Consider the following 22,981-nt stretch of genomic DNA (forward strand, 5'->3'; position numbering starts at 1 on the left):
TGAGAGTGAAGAGTTTTCTGTCTCATTTACACCAACCTCTGCAATTGTATTTCTGTCTCAAGTCACTACCCTTGCTTCTAACTAAGAATCCATGTAAAGTAGAAAGAGCAAAGGAAAAGTGATTTATGAATTCCTTCAATGCCAGGAAATCTTACTTCTATTGGAATGGACATATTATCTAGTTTCTTGTGGTATTGGCTTATTCTGACTCATTACATTTGCTCATTAACTCTTTGGTAAATGAGTGAATGAATATTTCTTTGAAGATGACTCACTTCCCTTTTGGTATTTTTCACTTTTACTACAGAATTTCCTAAGATTGAAACAAAAGGGCTCATCCTAGGACAGGAGGTTTCTTTTGGTCCTCTACTATTTGTTCAGTTAATGCTCACCTTCTTTAGTTATATGTAAGTCTTATGCTTGATAATTTGAGAGGCTTGGGGGAAAAGTATAAAGCATATGTCAGTATTCAATATATTTAAAATGTGTTAGGAAATCAGAACTTACATAGCCAAGCAAATAGAAATAAAGGTGGAGGCATCATACTTTTTATTTCAAACTATATTACAAAGCTATAATATCAAAATAATATGGAAGTGACATAAAAATAACCATATAGATCAGTGTAACAGAATAAAGAAAGAAAATATTTGGAAACCATATATATAAAAGGGTAATTTCCAAAATGTATAAGGAACTCGTTCAAGTTAGAAGCAAAACAAGTAATCTAATATAAAAAATGGGCAAAGGACCTGACAGACATTTTTTCCAACGAAGACATACAAATGTATTCATTTCCAATGACGACATACAGGTACATGAAAAGGTGCTCAATACCATTAATCATCAGGGAAATGCAAGCCAAAACAATAAGATATCACCTCACACCTGTTAGAATGACTATTATCAAAAGAACAAGACATCTCATTACCAGCAAATGTTGGCAAGGAGATAGAGAAAAGGGACCCATGTACACCATTGGTAAGAATGCTAATTTGTAGAGCCATTATGAAAAACACTATTGAGATACGTCAAAAGCAGTTAAATAGTACTACCATATGATCCTGAATTCCATGTTTGGAGATATTCATAGGAAATGAAATAAGTATCTCAAAAACTTATCTGCATTCCCATGTTTATTGCAGCATTATTCACAATAGCCATGACATGAAAATAATGAAAGTATCTATTGATGGGTGAATGAAGACAAAGTCATGTGCAATATATATATGTATATATAATATAGACACACAATATATATATACACTATATAAAAATACATATATGCACAATAGAATATTATTCAGCCATAAAGAAAAGGAAATGCTGCCATTTGAAACAACATGAATGAACTGGGAAGGTATTATGCTGAGTGAATTAAGCCAGGCACAGACAAATAGTTTACAGTATCAATTGTGTGTGTGGATGTGTTTTAAGTTGATCTCGTTGAAATAAGAGATCCCCTGGTGGCGCAGCGGTTGAGCGCTGGGCTGCAAGGCTGCACAGCCTCTGTAGCGCCGGTTCGTTCCCCGGCCGCTGGCGAGGGTCCCACCAAAAAAAAAAAAGAAGTAAGAGTAGACTGGTGGTTGCCAGGGGCTAGAGGGCCAGGGAAATGGAGAGTGTAAGTCAAAGTGTGCAAACTTTCAGTTATAGGGTGAATAAATGCTGATGATGTAATGCACAGCGTAATGACTACAGCTAATACAATATTGTATACTTGATTGCTGAGAGTAGATCTTAACTATTCTTATTGCAGAGGGAACAAGGAACTTGTAAAGCAATGTGTTAATTGACCTGTTTGTCATAGTCATTTCTAGAGCATATCAAATCATCACAATGTAAAATTTAAATATATACAATTTTGTCAATTATTCCTCAGTAAATCTGGGAGCAGAAAGGAAATGCCATAGAGCAAGACCTGGCAGAGACTAGAATAGAAATCAAAGTACAATCAGTGAGGTTTGACAGTACTCACTCACCCTTGTGAAGACTTCTCTTTCTCTGTCTTCCTCCCTTTTTGAACACCTTGTCTTCCAAGTTTGATGAGATTCCACATCTATCTGTATTTGCTTCTGTGAGAGCATTTACACATCACATTCCCTTTGTTGACTCAAGTGCAATGTATGCCTGTGACCTGGATCAGTATCTGGTATAAGGTAATAAGTATACATGCAGAGTGGGTAGATGGGAGAGGCCAAAAGCATTAATAGCCAATTAGATGACCTATGGTAAATGAGTCTGGCATGAGAGGGGACTTTGGAGAAGAAAGGGACCGCTTGATCCAATCAGACAGGTAACTACTAGTAGGTCTCACTGTTTTGGCAATTTGGAAATATTCCTTATCATCTTTTCCCTGCTAATGTGGTTGGTAACCTGTCAGCAGCGCCAGGTTGTCAGACAGTAGTGCTCTATTCTCAGTGTTTTTACGCAGATAGAGCTACAGAATTGTTCTATTAAACGCCTATCTCTAATCATGAAATTCGCATGCAGCAAGCACTTAGCCCATCGAGAAGGACCATAGAGGGCTAGAGTGAGCACTTAGCAGGTTAGGCAATCATGAGCTTAAAGAATTAAGTTCAGTTGCAATAGGCAGATTTGAGTGCACTTCTAAAAAATAATTTAAATCTTCACTTTCAGACTCTCATCAAATCTTGTACCTAGGAAGCATTCTCAGGTATGAGGTTCCTTGGAAGACCATAAGCTACAGCATCTAACGCATAGTCTGACGATGTGGAAGGAAGTGCTGAAAAGTCTTCCTATTTCAGGCACCTTCAGTTAGCTCAACATGCAGCCTTTTTGACCACTAGGACTAAAGAAGGATTGTGAGTTTGTTATTCTATAATTCCTGTTTGGCCTTATAAAATGCTTTTTTTTTAAAGCCTGCTAGAATACGTTTAATGTAAGTTGATTCTTCATATGCTACCTATACCTCACTGAATTCTCTTTTAAAAAGATTCCTAGTTTGGCCTTTTGCAGGGTATTTCTTTTTTCAAAAATAAAAGGCACAAGGAGAGAAATGTGGCTACCTGACAATGTGAAAAGCACTCCAAGTGGATTCTGCAGATGAGCTAGAAATGACAGGTGAACACTGTGTCTTAAAGTCACTCCAGGGAATTCTCTCTGATGTGAAGGAAACAGCAGGGTCCATCCTTTCTGATTTAGTCTTTGACAGGCTGTTTTCCTGACAGTGGCTGCAATGTACTAAGTGCTGGATTGGGAAAAGGGTAACTGCCAAAGGGTGCCATTTGCCAACAGCAGTGGAAACAAGGCGTCTGAGAAACTACCAAGATGAAATACGCAAGAGGTTGAAATTAAGAAAATATCTTAAAAAGCAAACTTCTGTTTAACTTGATGAATATCAGAATCTTTATCTTGATGATAATATTTTTAGAAGGAATGAAGACCCTGAATTATATAGTGCATCTCTTCACAGATGTAGTTTTAGTTAAGAACTGACACACTCTTACTAATAGGAACTTTGGGATTGAGTAGTAGGAGCTAACACAACACATATTTAGTAGACTATTTACCACTTTTCTGTTTAACTATTTAATATTGCCTGTGGAGAAATATGAGAATAAGAATCAAGATTTTTCCCCAACTGCTCAGGGAAAATCATGGCTCATAATAAAATGCATAGGAATGGAATTTTACACAGTTGTTTGAAACACCAACATCTGGACGATATACCTCGACAACAAAAATTCTCAGGATAGAATTACAGGCAGAGTGACTATAATTCTAATTTGTATCTACTTTCTCTTCAACGGCAAACTAGAGATATCAAAGAAACAGATCTGCCTGCTCTGATTGTCTTAGGTCAAGATTTTGAGACCCAGCTCTTGTTGCATTTCTTTTCTATAGATATAAAAGCATTTTTCTCTCCAAAATCAGTTATTTTGATACCGTGAATGAATTTATTTACCCCAGGGTGCACAGTTTGTTCTTAGATAGCAGTGTACATAGGTTTCTTCAACATAGCTATTAGCTAACTATTTTATGAGACCTGTCTTTTTTTTTTTAAACCACATAGTTTTACTTCAAATAGGAATCAGTGAACTAGATGAAATATTTAAGTGCACAGCCAGCAGATGGTCAGGCTGAGATGAGAACATATGGTTGAATATATTGTTTGGTTCAATCTTCCATTGGCACAGAAGGCATATTCATCTTAATATTCCCCTTTAGCACCCAGATAAAGAGAGTAAAAGAGTCCCTTGATTCTAGGAACTATGCATGACTATCACTAGTAGATCTTTAATATCCACAGCTAAAAAAAGTTAGGCATTTTTAAAAGCCAACCACAAGAATAGACTATTCCCATTTAAAAAAATCATCTTTATTGAGTTGTAATTTACATACAATAAATTCAGTAATTTAGGTATTTTATTTTCAGTGCATTTTGGCAAATGTGTAGTCATACAACCTCCACTAAAGTAATGATAGGGGACTGTTCTATTATCCCAGAAAGTTCTCTTATATTCCTTTTTAGTCAATTCTGTAGCCCCTGACAACCCACAAAGTGTTGCTGTCATTAACTTTACCTTTTCTAGAATTTTATATAAATAGAATCGTACCATATGTAGACTTTTGAATCTGTCTCACAAAACTAAATGTTTTTGAGATCTATCCATGTTGCTGTTTGTCTCTTTAAATTGCACAGTATTTTATACCAGGACTGGACTTTCTGGGTTGCATTGACAGATTCTTTTTTCTTTTTGATCTTGAGGATTTTTTTGAAATTGAGGTGAAAGTCAAAAAACACAAAATTAGCCATTCTAAAGTAAAAAATTCAGTAGTATTTAGTACATTTATAATACCAGCTCTAATCAGTTCCAAAATATTTTCATCACCCCAAAAGAAAACCCTATAGTGTTAATCAGTACTTCCCATTAACCTGTTCTCCAACCTCTGGCAACTGCCAATCTGTTTTCTGTCTCTATAGATTTACCTAATCTAGTTACTTTATATAAGAGGCATCATTAAATATGTAGCCTTTTGTGTTTGATCTTTCACTTAGCATGTTTTTGAGATTCATTTATGTTGAATATCAGTATTTCATTCTTTTTTAATGGCTGAATAAGATACCATTATATATATATACACCACAAATTTGTTTGTATATTCATCTGTATATGGACACTGAGGTTATTCCCACCTTTGGAGACTGTGAATAATGCTGCTAAGAACTGTCATATACATTATCTGTGTGACTATTTTCAATTCTTTGGAGTTATATACATAAAAATGGAAATATTGGGCCATATGGTATTTCTATATTTAACTTTTTGAGGAACCACCAAACTTTTTCATGGCAGCTGAACACTTTACGTTCATATCAGCAATTAATGGGGTTTCAATTTTGCCATATCTTCACCAACACCAATTGTGTCTATTTTTTTTAAATACATGTTTATTTAAGTATGCAAGAACTGGGGTACAGGCCAGAGGTGAAGGGATGAGAGGATCCACCAGAGACAGAGTGGGGAACAGAACAGATGGACTGACTGAAATACACTGCTGAGGGGAGCAATGGACAAGACTGGAGAGGTCTGCTGTGTCATGTGGGTTGCTCCCTGGGCGGCCGGGGATTGAACTTGTGTTGCAGAGGCTGCTGATAGCTTCATAGTGCTGTGCTTAACACCTTGCGCCACCAGGGAGGCCCAATTTTGTCTATTTTAAAAATATTTATAATCTTCCTAGTATATGTGAAGTGGTATCTCATTGTGGTTTTGATTTGTTTGCTTCATTTCCAACTGTCTTTTGGTTACTACTTTATGGAATATGTTTTTCCATCCTTTCACAGTTAACTTTTAAAAAAGATTTGGCTTTAATTAGAGTATGGTGGGATCATGTATGGTATATGGTGGGATCATGGTTTTGTATCCACCCTGCCAGCCTTTATCATTTCATTGGGGACCACAACACAGACACTGGAGGGTCATTGGTATCTTATGGAAAAGACCTTCACGAAGTGCCACAACACAGCCAACAAAGAGTTCATTAAGGGACAGAATGCTGTAGGGGGCACCACACATTCTCATAAAGCAGAGAATTGATCTGAGCAGAAAATGTTACGGAGCAGCCCCGATATAAAACGGGTTGCCTGGCTGTAGGTCCTCACCCGCACGCTTCAAAGGGACTTATTAATACTCCACTACAGGCACACACAAAAGGTTATTAAAAAGTTTATTTACAAGGGAAAGGGAATTGAGGAAATGTACAACGTAGGGAGAAAATAGGGAAATAAAGTCTTTAATGCGTCCTACCTGATCCGCCCACCTGGAAACCCAAAGGTACTCTCAGAGCTGGCCAAGCGCTTCGAGCTGGCGGGGAGCCAAAACGGGGAACCCCCGCCCAAAGGCCATGTGTCTGGTTTTTATACCAAACCTGGCAGTTTAACCCCATCCTCAGGTCCTAGCCACCTTCCCTTTGGTGGTGATGGGATTTGTGGTTCCCAGTGTCTTTGGCTTTGGTCTGGAGTGGGGGTGGAGTCCACAAAGCCTATATGGAATTAGCTTTAGGACATCCTTTCCCCCTAACAATTACAGTATGGCTTTTAAGGTTTTTCTTCTTTCTGGATGGAGAGAAGTCTCAATTATAAGTATCTTGCTACCATCATTCCCCCCAATTACCAAAATAACTGAAACTCCCCTCCTCTTCTCTTTTTTAGTCTGTGGGGGGAAACTAGCTAAAAGGCTCTTTCTGGGACCTCCCTGATGGCACAAGGGGTTAAGCACAGCATTATGAAGCTCTCCATAGCTCTGCAGCACAAGTTTTATCTAACCCCGCCCCCCCCCCCAGGCCAGGAAGCTAAACCACATGGAGCAGCAGACCTCTCCTGACTCACCCACTGCCCCCCCTCAGCAGTGTACTTCAGTCGATCTTCCTGTTCTGTTCCCCACTCTGTCTCTGGTGAATCCTCTCACCCGGCCGCCCCCCACCACATCTCTGGCCTGTACCCCAGTTCTTGTATGCATGAATAAATAAATCTCTTTAAAAAAAAAAAAAAAGGCTCTTTCCAGGCCTCCTGGACCTGCCAGGTCTCATCCAGTATTTGAAATAAGACAATAGCCCCCCTGCAATGTTGGGGTAGAGAAATGCAACTATACTCCTCTGGGTGTATGTGAGAGCCCTTTTCTCTCCCTAGTAGTTTAGTTGGTAAATTTAATTTACATTTTTTAGGTGATTACCACTTAAGGAGGAGTTCAGTCATTTTGCTCTTTGTTCTTTTATCTTTTTTTGTTGTTCTTCAGTACTGCCTACTTTTGCGTTTGTTATTTTTAATCTGGCACTTAGATACCATGTCCTTTTCTGTGTCTCTGTTAGTTATTTCCTAGTGGCTACCAGTGAGGATTAAAACTAACATCTTAAATTTATAACAATTCCATTTGAATTGATATCTTCTTGGTGCAATAGCATACACAATCTCTGCTCCTACCCACCTCAATTTATTTCCCTTTAATACTGTTGTTGTCGTCACAAATTATATCTTATGTGCCATCAGCATAAACATGAAATTTCACTTTTGCATTTGTATTTTAAATCATACAGAAAATAGAGGAATTGCAAAGCAAAAATACAATATTACCAGTTTTTATGTTTGCTCATAAACTTTCTTTTACCATAGTTCTTTATTTCTTCCCATAGTTTTAAGTTACCATCTAATATCCCAACATTTCAATTTGAAGTCTCCCATTAGCATTGCTTGTAGGTCAGGTCTACTGGCATCGAACTCCCGCACGTTCATATATTCAACCAGAAACAAATGTTCATTGTTGTAAACCATTGAGTTTTGTGAATGTTTATTAAATAATATTATTAAAGCAAAACCTTATGCTAAAATTGGTGGTCAGAACAGGATACAGTCATGATATCAACTTAAAATATGTGGCACTGACTTTGTAATGTGGATACTGTTTTATGTAGACTAGTAATGGTTGGAGTTGCAACATTTGTTAAAACTGCCTGCTAATGAAAATATAGCATTAGGTATGTGAGTTTTGAGGCAAATTATTGATAGGATGACTGATTGTTACTAGTTTTATTTGATATGATGCCTCTAGAAAGAAGAGCACAAAAAAGTAATTAAAAGGGAAATATAGAATGCTCAGAAAATCAAGAATTTTCAAAGTTGAAATATAAAACTTTCAATTCCCAGCAGAAGATAAAATTAGAAATATTTTGGGTTTTAAAGACTTTTTAAGACTCAGTCTCATGGAGGAAAACAAATTGGGAGAGGAAGTATTGTTTTAAAGACACAGCCTCAAAGAGAGGACAAATGTGGATGTGGCCATACTACATCTGGTTAAGAGCTCTGAATAAATAAAGATGATCATCAGATCATTACATTTGTACAAAATATCTCCCATAAAATAGACTAAAGGGGTAATCAGGGTAATCCCATTTAAGAAATTGTTAAGGGACAGGCTATAACTTAGGAGGAAGAGAGGGAGGGGGGAGACTAAAGGAATTATGGCTGTGATTTTTGGTATATTGGTTGGACTGATCAAACTCACACTTTAAAAAATAGGTAGGTTTCGGGCCTCCCCTGGTGGCGCAGCGGTTGAGTGCTGGGCTGCGAAGCTGCCAGTAGCCTCTGCAGCACCGATTCGATCCCTGGCCACCGGGAGAGGGTCCCACATGGCCTGCAAACCATTCCTGCCGCCCCCTGCTCCCCTCAGCAGTGTACTTCATCAGTCTGCCTGCTCTGCTCTCAGCTCTGGCTCTGGTTAATTCTCTCACCCTCCCGCGTTTCTGACTGTACCCAGTGCTTGCATAAATAAATAAATAAATCTTTAAAAAAAAAAAAGAAAAGAAAAACCCATAAAAAAAATAGGTAGGTTTTCCAAAGAGCGCTACAAGTTCATCAGTCTAGATTTAAGAATGCAAGAAAACATTGGAATTCTAACTTTATACAGGCAGGAAACAACCTGAGAAAGCTATTCAGGTTTTAAGAAAGGCATGTGGTCAAGGGTGATGAAAGAGAAGATATCACAGAGGCAGAATCCAAAACCCAGGAAGAATGGACTAGGAAATTATTCCTAGGAATTGGATCTAGAGACTATATTCACTGTCTTCAGTAGCATTTTAGTGATTCCTATGTGTCTCTTTTCATTTGCAAATGGATGTTAACTGCCTCTGTAGTTGTGTATATATGTAGATTTACAAGTCTTTAAATTCCCAAATCTCTGGATCAGAAGTTGCCACATTTTGATCTCATACAGATACTGTCATAAGATCCTCAACTTTGATCCTGAATGAATGTGACTCTTAGGATGTCAATAATGTCAATTTGTATTTGGGAAGGAAAATTGTGACAATAGGGAAGACTGTTATATTGCAGGGGTCAGCAAACAACAGCCCATACATTGGCTGGAACATATATCTTTTGTGATGTTCCTTACTGTCTGGCCATATAAGAAAAATGTTTTCAGACCTTTTGTTAATTATATTCTTTTTTTTTTCTTTTTTTCCCCCTCTACTACACCTCTCCCCCAATTATCACATTATGGGCAGAGATTATTTACCTGTATCAGTGACCTTGGGTTTGACCATATATCTTGAATTTGTCAGTTTAATGTGGGAGAGATAGTGTGCCAGTTCTAAAATGTAGCCTTAAGAGACTTATGCATTTCCATAGTCACTGGCTCCAAAATGAGAAAATACATAAACCAAGCTCAAGTGATTCCAGCAAAGCTCAGCAGAGTTGCAACTCACTTGCAGAAAGATCCACCCACGAGAGTCAAAAGAATTTTGGTTTTAATAAGCCACTGTATTGGATATTATAAAAATAAATATTTGCTCTTTGTCCCCTTAGGTATAAAGAGTTCCTAAAATCTGTCACATTTTCTATATTTTGTGTGCTAATGATATGAAATAGGGGCTGGTTACCAGGAAAAAAAAGGAAAACACATAAAATAAGAGGGTTAGCACTTTCAGATCTACTCCCCTAACCTGAAGGGCAGAGAGAGAACCTGGAAATTGAATTCAATCACCAATGACCATTCGCTAATTCAACATGATTCCGTAATGAAACTACTGTAACAGGGTGGTCCCCAGGAAAGGGGGAGGTTCGGGTTTGGGCTGCCTCTCTCCCTGCCCTGTAACACTGCCATAAAAACTCCTAACAAGGGCATGTGGAGAGCTTCTAGACTGGCACCCGCATTGACATACTGGTCCAGTGTGGTATTTACTGGAGAGGACTGGGAAGCTTTGCACTCTACCTTTCTCCAAATCTTGCCCTATGCCTCTCTTACACTTGACTCTTCCTGCATTCTATCCCTTATAATAAATTGGTAAATCACATGCAAAGCACATTACTGATTTCTGTGATTTGCTGTAGTGATTTATCAAACCTAGTTCAGGAGGAACCCCTGAATTTGTAGTCTTCTGGGCTAAAGTACAGGTAGCCTGAGCATCCCATTTGTGGTTAACACCTAAAATCAGATCCATCTTGAAGGACAGACCTTAACTTGTGGGATCTGTGCTAGTTTCAGAAGTTATGTTCTAGTTGAATTAAATTGTTGGACACTGAGTTGGTATGAGAAAGGATGTTGAAAACAGCATTAAGAGAGGGCAGAAAAAGAACACAGACTGACTTTGTGGGAACTTTTATTATTATTACAACTTAAACCTAACAAATACAAAAGCTAATTTCTAATAGAATTCCAAAAGAATGCTATATGCTGAAACAAACAATTTGACTAATTAACCACAAATGTAGGTGTACATTTCCAGTGTTTCTAATATGCTCTCAATGCACATAGATTTATACAAAGGTAGCTGGATGCTTAGTCAAAATAAGGCAAAATTACAGGAGTTCCTAAGGAGCTTTATTTCATTAATACAACCAGGATACAGTGACATAAATATTGTGTAGGGACGATGAAGTAGTACTTAAAACTATTTTTTTATGTATATATCTTAGACTGATGAAACTTATGACAGTCTTGTTAAAGCCTTTTATTTTTTAAAGGAGAACAATGGGACCATGAGAGCAATAAACGTTAGACCAGGCAAAGCTTGCTGACAAGGGAAAGAACTTGATAAAAGAAAGACAAATTTTATGCTGAAGGCATTAGACATAAACCATGGTGTTTTATATGGAACCTGTTCCACTATATTTAGTAAAAAAAAAAATCACCCTAATATTCTCTACCTTTTATATCTTTAAATTGTTTTCCTCCCCAGGAGATCAATTTTTTGGAGATATTGTGTGTTTTTATTGGATCTTAGGGACATTTTCACAGGTAACTGCTAGTATCCAAAGCAAGCTATAGTGGAGGTCTGGCCTAACTGAATGAGATCCTAACAGCAGATGACTGTGGGTTATGATTATCCAATTTTGGTTGTCCTTTCTTGTGGCATGGCCTAAAGAATCTTTTAGAATAAAAGGTTCAAAGAATTTTCTAGATGGGCAAAGCTCTTTTAATGTCAGTATTCTCAGCAGCAATTGAAAATCCTATACACTTTCCAAAGAATCCATTGGTGAAAACAAGAATGATGAACTGAAATTCACTTTCCAAGAAATACCTCAAAATAGCAGATTGTTCAATATAGAATGGAATTTTCTATAAATTTGGCTTGCCATCAACTCTATTTAAGACACTATAATTAATGAAAAATCATATTGGCTTCTTAAAAATGTTTATTTAACCAAATGATTGGGATAGCACTGCAGAGCTAAAGGAAACGAAAGTGTAGAAGAAACATTTGTTGAATATTTGGAACAGCTTTTGTATGCTCTTGAGGTGAGAATTCTGGGTATTTTATTTGTTCTTTAACATCATTTGATAGCATTTATGACATTGTTTCTGATAGGAAAATACACTGAAATAAAAGTGACAAGTGACAGTGGTTTTGGAAACACATCCTACTTAATCTATGAATACATGTACTACAAGCTCTTAATAAAAGGTAGTTTACATTTAGCCACAATTTTGTGCTTTCAAATTTTGAATGTACTATGTATCCAAAATATACTTAATTCTGAATTCATGGGCAATATTTTCTACTCTTTGATTCTATAGAAATTTCCTTGCTCTGTTGATTAGGCCTCAGTCTTTTTACTTTCACATCCTGTCAATGGTTTTCTTAACTTTTATTCTGTTCTTTGAAATGGTTGTCCTAATCTCATACTTGAACTTGGCCAACTCATCAAGGGCTCCTTTGAAGGATAAATCCCAGTCCCCAATGCAGGGGCTGCTGGCTGTCAGACGAGTCAAACCCTGGTTTGGCAGCCTAGATCTTTCCTGAGAAGCATTGCTAAGTGGCATCTGCTGTGGAGCTGCTCCCTAATAGCTACTCTTCTGAGAATTCATTATCTATTCTCAAGAAGTCTGTGAGAAGGAAAGCCAAAATTGAATTCAGTCAGGCTTATTTTCCAGAGATCTCTGCAAACCAAAACTACTACATCATTGTTCTTGTTTTCCTGTCACAGTCGGTCAGATTTGGTTGGCTTGGTGCAGTCTGAGTTAACCATTTTCTCTACTACAGCATTAAGAGTTCAGTCCTTAGAGCCCAGTGTAAGTTCCCTAAAGGGCGACAACAATCAGCCCTTTATTCCCCTGAATACATGGAGGGAGATTATTTGCTCTGATTACCAGAAGCAAGTTTCTAACTGAAGGACCCTCAGGGTGACGACCAAAAAGAGCCTTCTGCTGTGTATACCCACCTGTAGGTAATAGGGCGCCCTGGAGTCTTCATCTTTTGTCTGTCTCAACAGCAGATTTTTCCTTCCACTGGGAGATACAGTTGGGATATCAGAGGGATGGCAAATCCAACTAGTTTAGCTAATTTTAATGAGGTAGGATGTGACTCTTTACCTTTAAAAAGTTTTAATTTTATAGTTTAAAACTGGCATACAGTCTCCATGACTGGAGGCTACTTTATTCCTCTGACATAGATGACTGAGAAGCCCTGGAACATAAATATATGCAATAAGCCAATAATTCTGCCTGCCTTTCTGCTTCTCCTACAGGATATCTCTGTGCTGGCAAACAGAAGGGTAATGGGAATTAGAAGGAGGGGAAAAACAGCAATAAAAATATAAATCAAAGAAAGAAGGAAATCCATTTGCTCTTTGGCAGCAGAGACAGTGCTCAGCTAATCCATGCTGAGTGCAATCCAATACTCCTTTATATAATCCTGTGCCGGTGGAAGAAAATTAAAGTTTAATGCAATAACGGCTGACACAAATCACTTTTGTTGCCCAGAAGCAGATTAAAGAATAGTTAAAATCATACAAATCTAATTTCTTTCTTTTGTTGTTGTTGCTTTATTCTGTAACATCTTGATGCTTTAATCCCTAGCATCAGTTTTTGATTATTATACATATATTACCAACATAAGAGATATTGGGGAAAAGCAGTGACAGCCAGGAAATGATTTGTGCTCAAATAGTACATGTTAAAGCTCTTTCAAAATCCATAAATTTTTCATAGGTTCATAGAGGTCCATGCCTTTAATCAATCTGTGTCAAGGGAATTTTAAAATAAGCATAGAGGTAATGGAATGCTATCAATCATAATTGGGCTGGAAAGAAACATCACAGACCATCAGTTGTCACTCTGCATTGTGCATGTGTGTGTGTGTGAGTGTGTGAGTGTATATGCACCTACTTGTGCATAGGAATGTAATAGTACCATACTTTTTTTTTTAAGATTTATTTATTTATTTATACAAGCACTGGGTACAGTCAGAAGCGTGGGAGGGTGAAAGAATTCACCAGAGCCAGAGCAGGGAGCAGAGTAGGCAGACTGACAAAGTACACTGCTGAGGGGAGCAGCGGGCGGCAGGAGAGGTCTGTGCGCCACATACTGTTTTTGATTAATATCATTGTTAGGAAAATTTACAGACCCTGTAGAGAGACAGACATGAATTAAAAAAAAAAAAACTTAATTGTAAATACAATTTCTTCCTTTCTCTGCTCCCTCTAAAGATTCACTCTGCAGACAGTGACTTGCTTCATTTGTGAAACAGACTTAACTTTGTCAAGTGTTTTTACACATAAAGCTACCTCACAATTTAATCTCTGTAAGATAGCCCTTACTGCATACAAATGCTCCAAAGAGCTTGAATTTTCTGCCGAGGACCTACACAATGAAAGGAAGGCTCGAGTAAGTTTCTTCAGAACAAAATTTAGATGAGGCAGTTATTTTTTGCAGAAAGTCTAGCTGGAATTTAATCAAACTTTTGCTTTGATGTCACAGCTTTCCAGTAACTCTGTAGGTGTTTTCCACAGAAGGTTCTGAAATCATCTCTGTCCCATTTCATGGGAATTTTGTGGTTAGTAGGCATTATCCATGTTTAGCTCATACTGTCAACAATAGATTTCCAAGGAAGTTACTCGGTATTCATGCTTTACTTGTCCCATCAGTAGGATTCTTTCTTTTTCTATCCTTTCAGTCTTCTTTCAGTCTCTTTCTCTCTCTCTCCTTCTCTCCCCACCCGTTTGTGTGTGTTTGTGCGCATGCCTGTTTTAACTTTTGTGATGGCAAGTTTCAGATGCAAACAGTAAATATATTGATAGAATTATTTAACTTGAATCATTATCCATTAACACCCAAGCTTGTTTAATCTATACTTTATCCCATTCTTCCCCTCCCTTGATTATTTGGAAGCAAAGTTCTGATACATCATTTAACTCGTAAGTATTTCAGCACGTATCGCTACAGAATTATTTTTTCAAAATATAATTAAAAAGCATAACACCAACTTAGAAATTAATTTCTATATATCATTAAGTATCCAGTCACTGCTTAAGTTTCCATGATAATCTCATACTTTGTAATTATTCTGAAAGTTTATTTGCTCAAATAAGGATTAAATTATTGCTTCCAATTGGTTAATATGTCTCAAATATTTTATCTATAAGTTTCACTTTTCTCCTTTATCTCTTTTTAATTGTGCAGATTTCTGCAGTTTCCTGTAGAGGTGTTAATCTATCAGGACAGGTGCTCCTGGTATGGTAACTTACTAGTGCAAATACTTACAAAGTTTGATGGAAGATTTATTCCCAGGAATTTGATTTTTTTTTGTTTCTATAATAAAAGGGATGTTTTTTTTTGATTTCTTCTTCAGAATTATTATTTGTGTATAAGAAGGCTACTAACTTTCGCGTGTTGATTTTGTATCCTGCCACTTTACTGAACTGATTGATTAGGTGAATTAGTTTTTCTGTGGTGTTTTTGGGGTTCTCTATGTATATTATCATATTGTAGGTAGCAGGACTGGACACTGAGCAGGTTTTCTGATCCCATGCAGATCAGGTAAAGGAGTCAGTGTCCTCAGTGGCTTTTGCAGGTGTTTTATTGGGATTTAGTGGGTATGTGGCAGGCAGGGGTGCTGGGGGGCCTGGAGGCTGGCAGTCTTCCCAGCCCCCAGAAAATCTTCACTCTATCTGGGCTCTCTGGCATTCTCTCTGCTTCTGCTTCTCTTGCTTCTCTGTCGGCTTCTCCTCGGCTTCTGCTGGTGTCCCCGTGACGCCGCCCTTAAAAGCCCAGTCTTAGCCCAGGTGAATCCCATCTACCTATGCCCACACCCTATTCCAGGTGCCCGCCATCAGGCATGCATTCAGGACCGCAAGGATCCATCATCTATCCTGATGGCGGGAGGGCAGAAAAGCCTGACATTTTTCCTTACCCTATAGTCCACCCCCTCAGGGTTTTCTGCCATACAGTCTCTCTCTCTCTCTCTCTCTATATATATATATATATATATATATATATATATATATATATAAAATTTTCTTAGCAAACATAAACAATGCAGCCATGGCCCACAAAAGCAAATACATCACAATATAACAAAATACAACAGAACACAAATAAGTCCAGGCAGGGCATCAACCTAGTGGCAAAAGACAATTATTGGTACCAGCAGATGAGCCACCAAATCTGCTGCCGAAGGCACTGCTCATACGAGGGAGGGGAACCACTCACGGCATCTACTGTAACACGCCAGGAGCCATCAGGCTTCCTGACCTTCTCTGGCTGTAGTCTCGGCTACAAGCCACACACCGCATCCACCCCCAGGATGCACTCACTCTGGGATTGGCGATTCTATTCTGTTGGGGTAATAATCGCCAACCCTCAGGGTTTCTGTCTGCAGTCACTCCAACATTCGGCCTTCATAGCCACCAATGCGACTCATAGACCCCTGCACTGAGGCCAACCCACTGCACAAGCACATGGGTGGGGGATCCAAACTCTACATTCGGCTTGGGCTCCACCCCAAGCCACGTTCCCCACCTGTCCCCCAAGGACGGGTTCCTCAGCTCCTCACCCTCACTGGACAGCTAGTAGGGCATCACCCACAGGTGATTTTATGAGACTCACAGGTCTTCAGCATACTTAGGCTGCTTAACAGCCACTCAAGGCTTCCCAAACTTAGCATCAGCACCAGCTTTTGCCTTCTCAGTTGGCTTTTCTCCTCTGCCTGGCTGCTGGGCATACACAGGCTGCTTTTGGCCATCAAGGCCCACTGGCCACCCCCCAGATTCTCAAAAAAAAAAACATAACTTGCCAAGGTCCTCCACCTTCTGGTGGGATTGTCAGTCCAAGTTCATTAGTCCGAGTCCATCAGTCCAAGTCCATTAGGCCAAGTTTGTTGGCCTCTCCCTGAATCAGCACTGGCGAGCTCCGAATCGTGGTTCTCTCTTCGCCGACGATTCTTGCTGCCTCAGGGGTCGTTGGCTGGTCCTCTTGGGCAACTCTCCACACGAGGTCTCATCCTGTAGCTCCTGGGCCTCGTCCATCTCCTGTGCCGCCATGACGCCTCCAGCATCGTCACAGGGAAACAGTGTTACTCCTTAGTCCCTCCAGGTCTTCAGAGGGCTCCATACCCATCTGCATGGATCATCTTGCCGACTTACGCCAATTGTAAAGGGGTAGAAATGGACACTAAGCAGGTTTTCTGATCCCATGTAGACTGGGTAAAGGAGGAGTCAGAATCCTCAGTGGCTTTTGCAGGTGTTTTATTGGGATTTAGCGGGTATGTGGCAGGCAGGGGTGCTGGGGGGCCAGGAGGCTGGCAGTCCTCCCAACCACCAGCAAATTTTCACTCTATCTGGGCTCTCTGGCCTTCTCTCTGCTTCTGTTTCTCTTGCTTCTCTCTCAGCTTCTCTGTCGGCTTCTCCTCAGCTTCTGCTGGCGTCCCCGTGACGCTGCCCTTAAAAGCCCAGTCTCAGCCCAGGTGAATCCCATCTACCTATGCCCACACCCTACTCCAGGTGCCCGCCATCAGGCATGCATTCAGGACTGCAAGGATCCATCATCTGTCCTGATGGCAGGAGGGCAGAAAAGCCTGACATTTTTCCTTGCCCTACACATATCATCTGCAAATAGTGATAGTTTGACTTCTTTTTTTAAGCCAGAAAGAAAAAGAAAAATACCGGATGGTCTCACTCATAGCAGGAATCTAGAAAACTTAAATAAGGGACCAGGAAAAAGAATAACTATAAGAAAGAAAATATCAAAATTAACAAACAACTATGAACCAGAGACACTCTTATGGATGGTGGGAGGCGGGGAAAGGAGGAATTGGGGTTAAAATAAGGGGGTGGTAATTGTATGGGGAATATAAAAATAAAATTAAAAAAATAATAAAATAAAATGTATGTCATTGCTAAAAAAAAACAAAAGGAACACTATGTATGTAACTATACACTGTATAGTGAATTCTGGAACTACTGATAAAAGAGCAACTTTCCTGTTAAAAAAAAAAAAAAAAGTTTGATGGAAGATACTTTCGGGCCAGTCCACTAACTCAATAATCAGGGATCACACCAACAATAAACAAATATCGGAGGCTTTGTAGGAAGCGGTTTGTTTCAGAATTGTATGGTTGTGCATAGGATGTTGGGGTGGACATGGAGAAGCACTATCCAGAGTCTCATCTAAGGAAGGACTTGTTTCTGGGAGTGTGTCAGGATCAGGTCCCAGCTCTCAATATCTCTCAGCTTTCAGAATTACCTCACCTGCAGATAGTTGTATCGTCCAAGAGCAAATTCTTTCTAGAGCAGCCCAAATTTGATGACTTACTGCAGCAAGGATCTGAGGCCCAACCATTTAGCCCATAGTAGAGCGTTTTTATGCCATGTACACTCCATGCAACTGGGCGATGTTTTGTGTACCTGCATGACAATTTGAATTCTCTCTTTGACCAATTCTGGGTAATTCTGCCTTCCACAGGTATGGGTTCCTAATCACACCTAATCAACATCCAGCACATCATACTCCATTTCATTGTCTGCTTCTACAGTACCCAATCTGTTACAGATGTATTTCCAAAGAGATTTTCTTTTCAGTTTGCATTCTAGGGAAACAAACTATAATATACCTGTTTATTACAAACTTAAAAAATCAGTTTCAGTGTAATTCCCTCAGACTTCTAATAAAGTGTTATGTATTTGAAAAATGACAAATACTTTCAAATTCAGGTAAGGTATTTTAAGGTATTCTAAACTTTCTTTAGAAAACTAAAATAAGTATCAGAAAAGGATTTTCAATTGTGTACTGCAATGCCTGAATATATTAACTTGTAATCATAAACAAAACTGTCCTTGACAAAGAAAACATGTCATCATTGAATGATTCTTCTTTGGAGAAGAGAGAAAAGGATCTTTGTTGTTAGGTTTTATTTTCTTCCCCCCTTTTAACATAATTCCCATCATTCAAAGACCCTATCTGCAGATACAGTCATGTTTTTAGGTACTGGGAGTTAGAATCTCAACATCTTAATTTTGAGAGAGGACACAATTTAACAAGAGGTTTGAGTTGACTTTTACCTGCAACCAAGAGAGCCCTGACTAGTATTCATGTTTGTTTGTGGAAAATAAAACCTCAGGGAATATTTCTCAAAATATCAACAGAGGTTATTTCTGTGTGGTAGGTTAAGACTGCTTTTTATATTTGCCTAGCTTTATTTTCAATTTTTCTCCTGCAAAGAACATGCACTTTTTTTCCCTCCACCAAAATCCATCTGCCTCCCACCCCATCCTCTCTACCCACTCCCCTGTTCCCTTTCTTGACCCTTATCTTCTTTTTGCCAAGTTCAAGTTTTATTTGAATATTTGAGACAAAATGGATGGACCTTGAGATGGTTATGTTGAATGAAATAAATAAAAAAATAAAAGATTGACGTCTTAATGGTTTTGTTCATCTGTGGAAAAGAATTACCCCCCCCAAAAAATGCAAAATACAGGAAGAATAAAAATTGAACTCAGTAAAACCTTGTTGGTGATTTGATATTTTATTTGCAGCATGTTGCAAATAAGGAATAAAAAAAAAAATCACTCAAAGAATACAGTGACTAGGAATATGGTGAACAGTGAAGGGTGATGACTTCAAAATACAGTAGAAGAAATGGAACACAGGGAAAGAATAGAATAGAACCAGGTTAGAACATTGCTGGTGCTCCAAAATGTACCTAAAATCAGGATGATGGAGTACAGAAAAAGAACTCATTGTTCAAGATAAGGGAAAGACATTATGCCAAGAATTATGATTAGAAAGTGCACATTCTCTTTTTTTGTTCAATCCCACAGACTAATTTTCCATAAAATTTATTAGTATTTTAACATAGAAAAAATGTAAAGGAAGAAATATTTTTTAATTTTATCACCAAGATGTTCCTTCAGAAAAAAATAAGAAAAAGAACAAAGAAAAAATTAATAAGAGGTGACTACAAAAAGCAAAGTTGAAACACTCAAAGAGGAGGAGGAGTTTAAACACTCAAAGATAGTCATATTATGAAAAGAAAAAAATAGCTATCCCTAAAAGAAACAATTATTAAGAATTTCTTATTAATCTTTTTTTGAGAAAGATATTATTAGTACTGTGTGTTTGTGTGCATTTATGTATTTAGTTCTATGTATGTCTATAAATATGTATATATTGTTCCCTTCTAGTTATAGTTCCTTAAAATATAGTGGCTTACAGCAATGATTATTTTATTGTATCTTATAATTTTGTGAATCAGGAGTTTGAGAAGGGCTCAGCTAGGTGATTCTTCTGCTCTATGTGCCATTGACTGAGTCCCCAGGAAACAGTCGACTGGTTTTAGTGGCTTTTAATAGCAGCTCAGGATCCTAGGAAGCAAAACAGAATCCAGAATTGACGCAGGATTATTATTTTCTGTTGTTCAGAGCAGTCAGACTAGCCTAAATTCAAAGGGAGGACTATAGGACCTCACTTCCTGATTGCTGAAGTGTTAAAGTAATGATGTAAATTTAACTTAACTGAGTAATATGTAGCATATATATGCATACATACGTTTATATACACATTCAGTATCACATTATTCATATTCTACAAGAAATACACACAAAATGTCAGGCGGTCCATATTCTAAAAACAAAGGTGTATGTATAGTATAGAATAATGTACCAAAAGTAAAATTCCTCTCTTAAATTTATAAGATAGCATAGAGCTGTAACTTTATAATTTAGTGGGTAAGTCTCAACTACTCTTCATGATATTTAACAAATAAGGTTTCAAAGGCTGAAATTGGACTCTCCCTAAATATAGCAGCATTTTCTGCCTACAACTATAGAAGATAATTGTTAAACTACTTATTATTCTAGATACATTGATCATTCAAAGCAAAGAATACAGTGAGAATAAAGAAAATTCCCATAATTGATTTAAGGATTCATTTCACTCTTAATTTAGGATTCAAAAGGACTCCATTTGCTCTTAATTTAGTTGTCATGTTTTTATACAATATCCCTACAGTTTGGCTCTTGGAACTGTGATAAATCACAAACAGTAAATCCCAAGTTGGCATTTACTGATTTTGGCAGTAAATTGCTATCTCTTAACTAGCTGTAAGGGAATTTTCTGAGGGAAGAATGTAAGAGAGTAATCTCTGTGTAAAAGTGAATTGAGCTTTTCCTTCCTCTGCTGTCAATCTACTCCAAGTTATGTACTGTGCCTCCCCTTCCCTAAGTCAGCCCACTCTAAATGGTAACCAAGCTACATAGGACTGATGGAACCATCTAATGGTGGGTTAGGGAACTGTCTTTTCATCATGTAGCCTTTCTTCCCCCTGGTCACCTGTATTTCTTCAGAGAGGGACTGCATATACTTGAAACTTCTCTGCTTGTCCATTACCTAGTGGCTCATGGGGACCACACCCTTCATGCTGTGCCCATCTCTGCCCATCCTCTTCCTCTTTCACATCTTTTCACTGTCTCAGTTCCATCTGTTCACAATCACAGCATGTATATAGAAAGCTCAGGCCTTCCAGGTGGTGCAAGGGGTTGAGACACAACCTATGAAGCTATTTGCAGCCACTGAAGCACAAGTTCAATCCCCGGGCAGGGAGCTACCCACATGACACAACAGACTTCTCCTGTCTCACCCGCTGCTCCCCTCAGCAGTATATTTCAGTCGGTCTGCCTGTTATGTTCCCCGCTCTGTCTCTGGTGAATCCTCTCACCCCCTGCATCTCTGGCCTGTACCCCAGCTTTTTTATGCATAAATAAATAAATCTTTAAAAAATGCTCTCAATATTTGTGATAAAGAATATCAAGAAACATTTTAAAGAAAAATTGTGTATATTTACTTAAAGAAACCACTCATTTAAAACTCTGAAGAGAATATAGAAATATGGCACTTTGGAGCTGTAGTTCACAGCTTTAATCAAATAAACTTGCTATCATGATGATTTACTCGTGATTTCTATGTTAGTATAAGATACTTGAAGAGTAATGTGGCCACCCTCTGTTATACATTTATCAGTAAATAAGGTCTTATTGAAGATATTTTATATGCTGTTTTAGGAACTTGGGGGAGGGCATAGTAGTGAATAAGGTAGACACAGTTCTTGGAAAGCTTTCAATCTATTGTTTTTTAGATGTGATCAAAACGAGGGTGGGAAGAGCACCAGGGACCGTGGTGATAGTTCACAGGTGAACAGGTGGTAGGAATTTTACGGGGACTAACCAAGATGAAAATGCACACATTGTACAAAAATGAAAATGATGTAAAAATATATAAAATAAAATAAATTCTTTCTTGATCTCTATTTGGATTTAGGTTCCAATCAGTATGAGAAACTAGCATGAAAAAGGGCTCAGATGTCATCATTTATTTGGTGTGATCATGAATGGGGTGCAATGTGAAGTCCAACCCACATGCCTCTGATGCTATCTTTTTGTTTCCTAAAACTTTCACATTTTATATTTTTTCCAAACAACTTTTTGGAGACCACTTTCCACAGGCCACTTGTGTTTCTCCACATCTTGTGAGTGAGGCATTTCCCGCCCTTTGATTCAGGCTGTCTTTTCAAGGATATTTATATAGAGAAGAGCCTTAGTATCTAGGAATAGTGTCTCCCTCAGGAGCAAAGGGCAGATGTGCTTCCTGTCCGATATAGTAAAGATGATGTTTCCCTATGGAGTAAAGGGAAGGCATGCTTAGGGCTCATTATAAAAAAAAATTTGAGTCCTTCAGTCCAGGGTTCCATTCTTGTAATATGACCCTCTGCATGCACAGTGTCACCTGGCCTTTGCATGTTATCCTGTGGGAATTGGGGTTCATGGAACTGCCGCCTCTGCTCTGGCTACTGCTGTTGTTGTGAGTTACAAACTGTCCTTCACCATTGACTCAGGAATCTCATGTTTTCTGCCATCATCCATAAAACTGTGCAGGATAACTTATTAGCTTACAAATAAATGAAATCTCAAACTTTCACAGTTCTTGAAGGCAGCTTTGCAGAGGAAACCATATTGAAATGAGTGCTATTCAAAGGTATTATGGGTGAATGATTATCCACTTCTCTAGAGTTTAATGGAAAACGTGTCAAGGATAGGAAAGGGTGAAGTTCCCTACACTCCAGTTCTTGAGAAATGTGGCCATATGCCCACACTTAGAGGAGAGTCTAATTAGAGCTGTGACGACGAATGTGTTGATATGTCTCCTTCAGCACCAGTCTTTTTTTGGAATGACTATTTTTGTGTACATTTTAATAAAAT

Source organism: Talpa europaea (assembly GCF_964194135.1).
Source record: "Talpa europaea genome assembly, chromosome: 7".
Taxonomy (NCBI): Eukaryota; Metazoa; Chordata; class Mammalia; order Eulipotyphla; family Talpidae; genus Talpa; species Talpa europaea.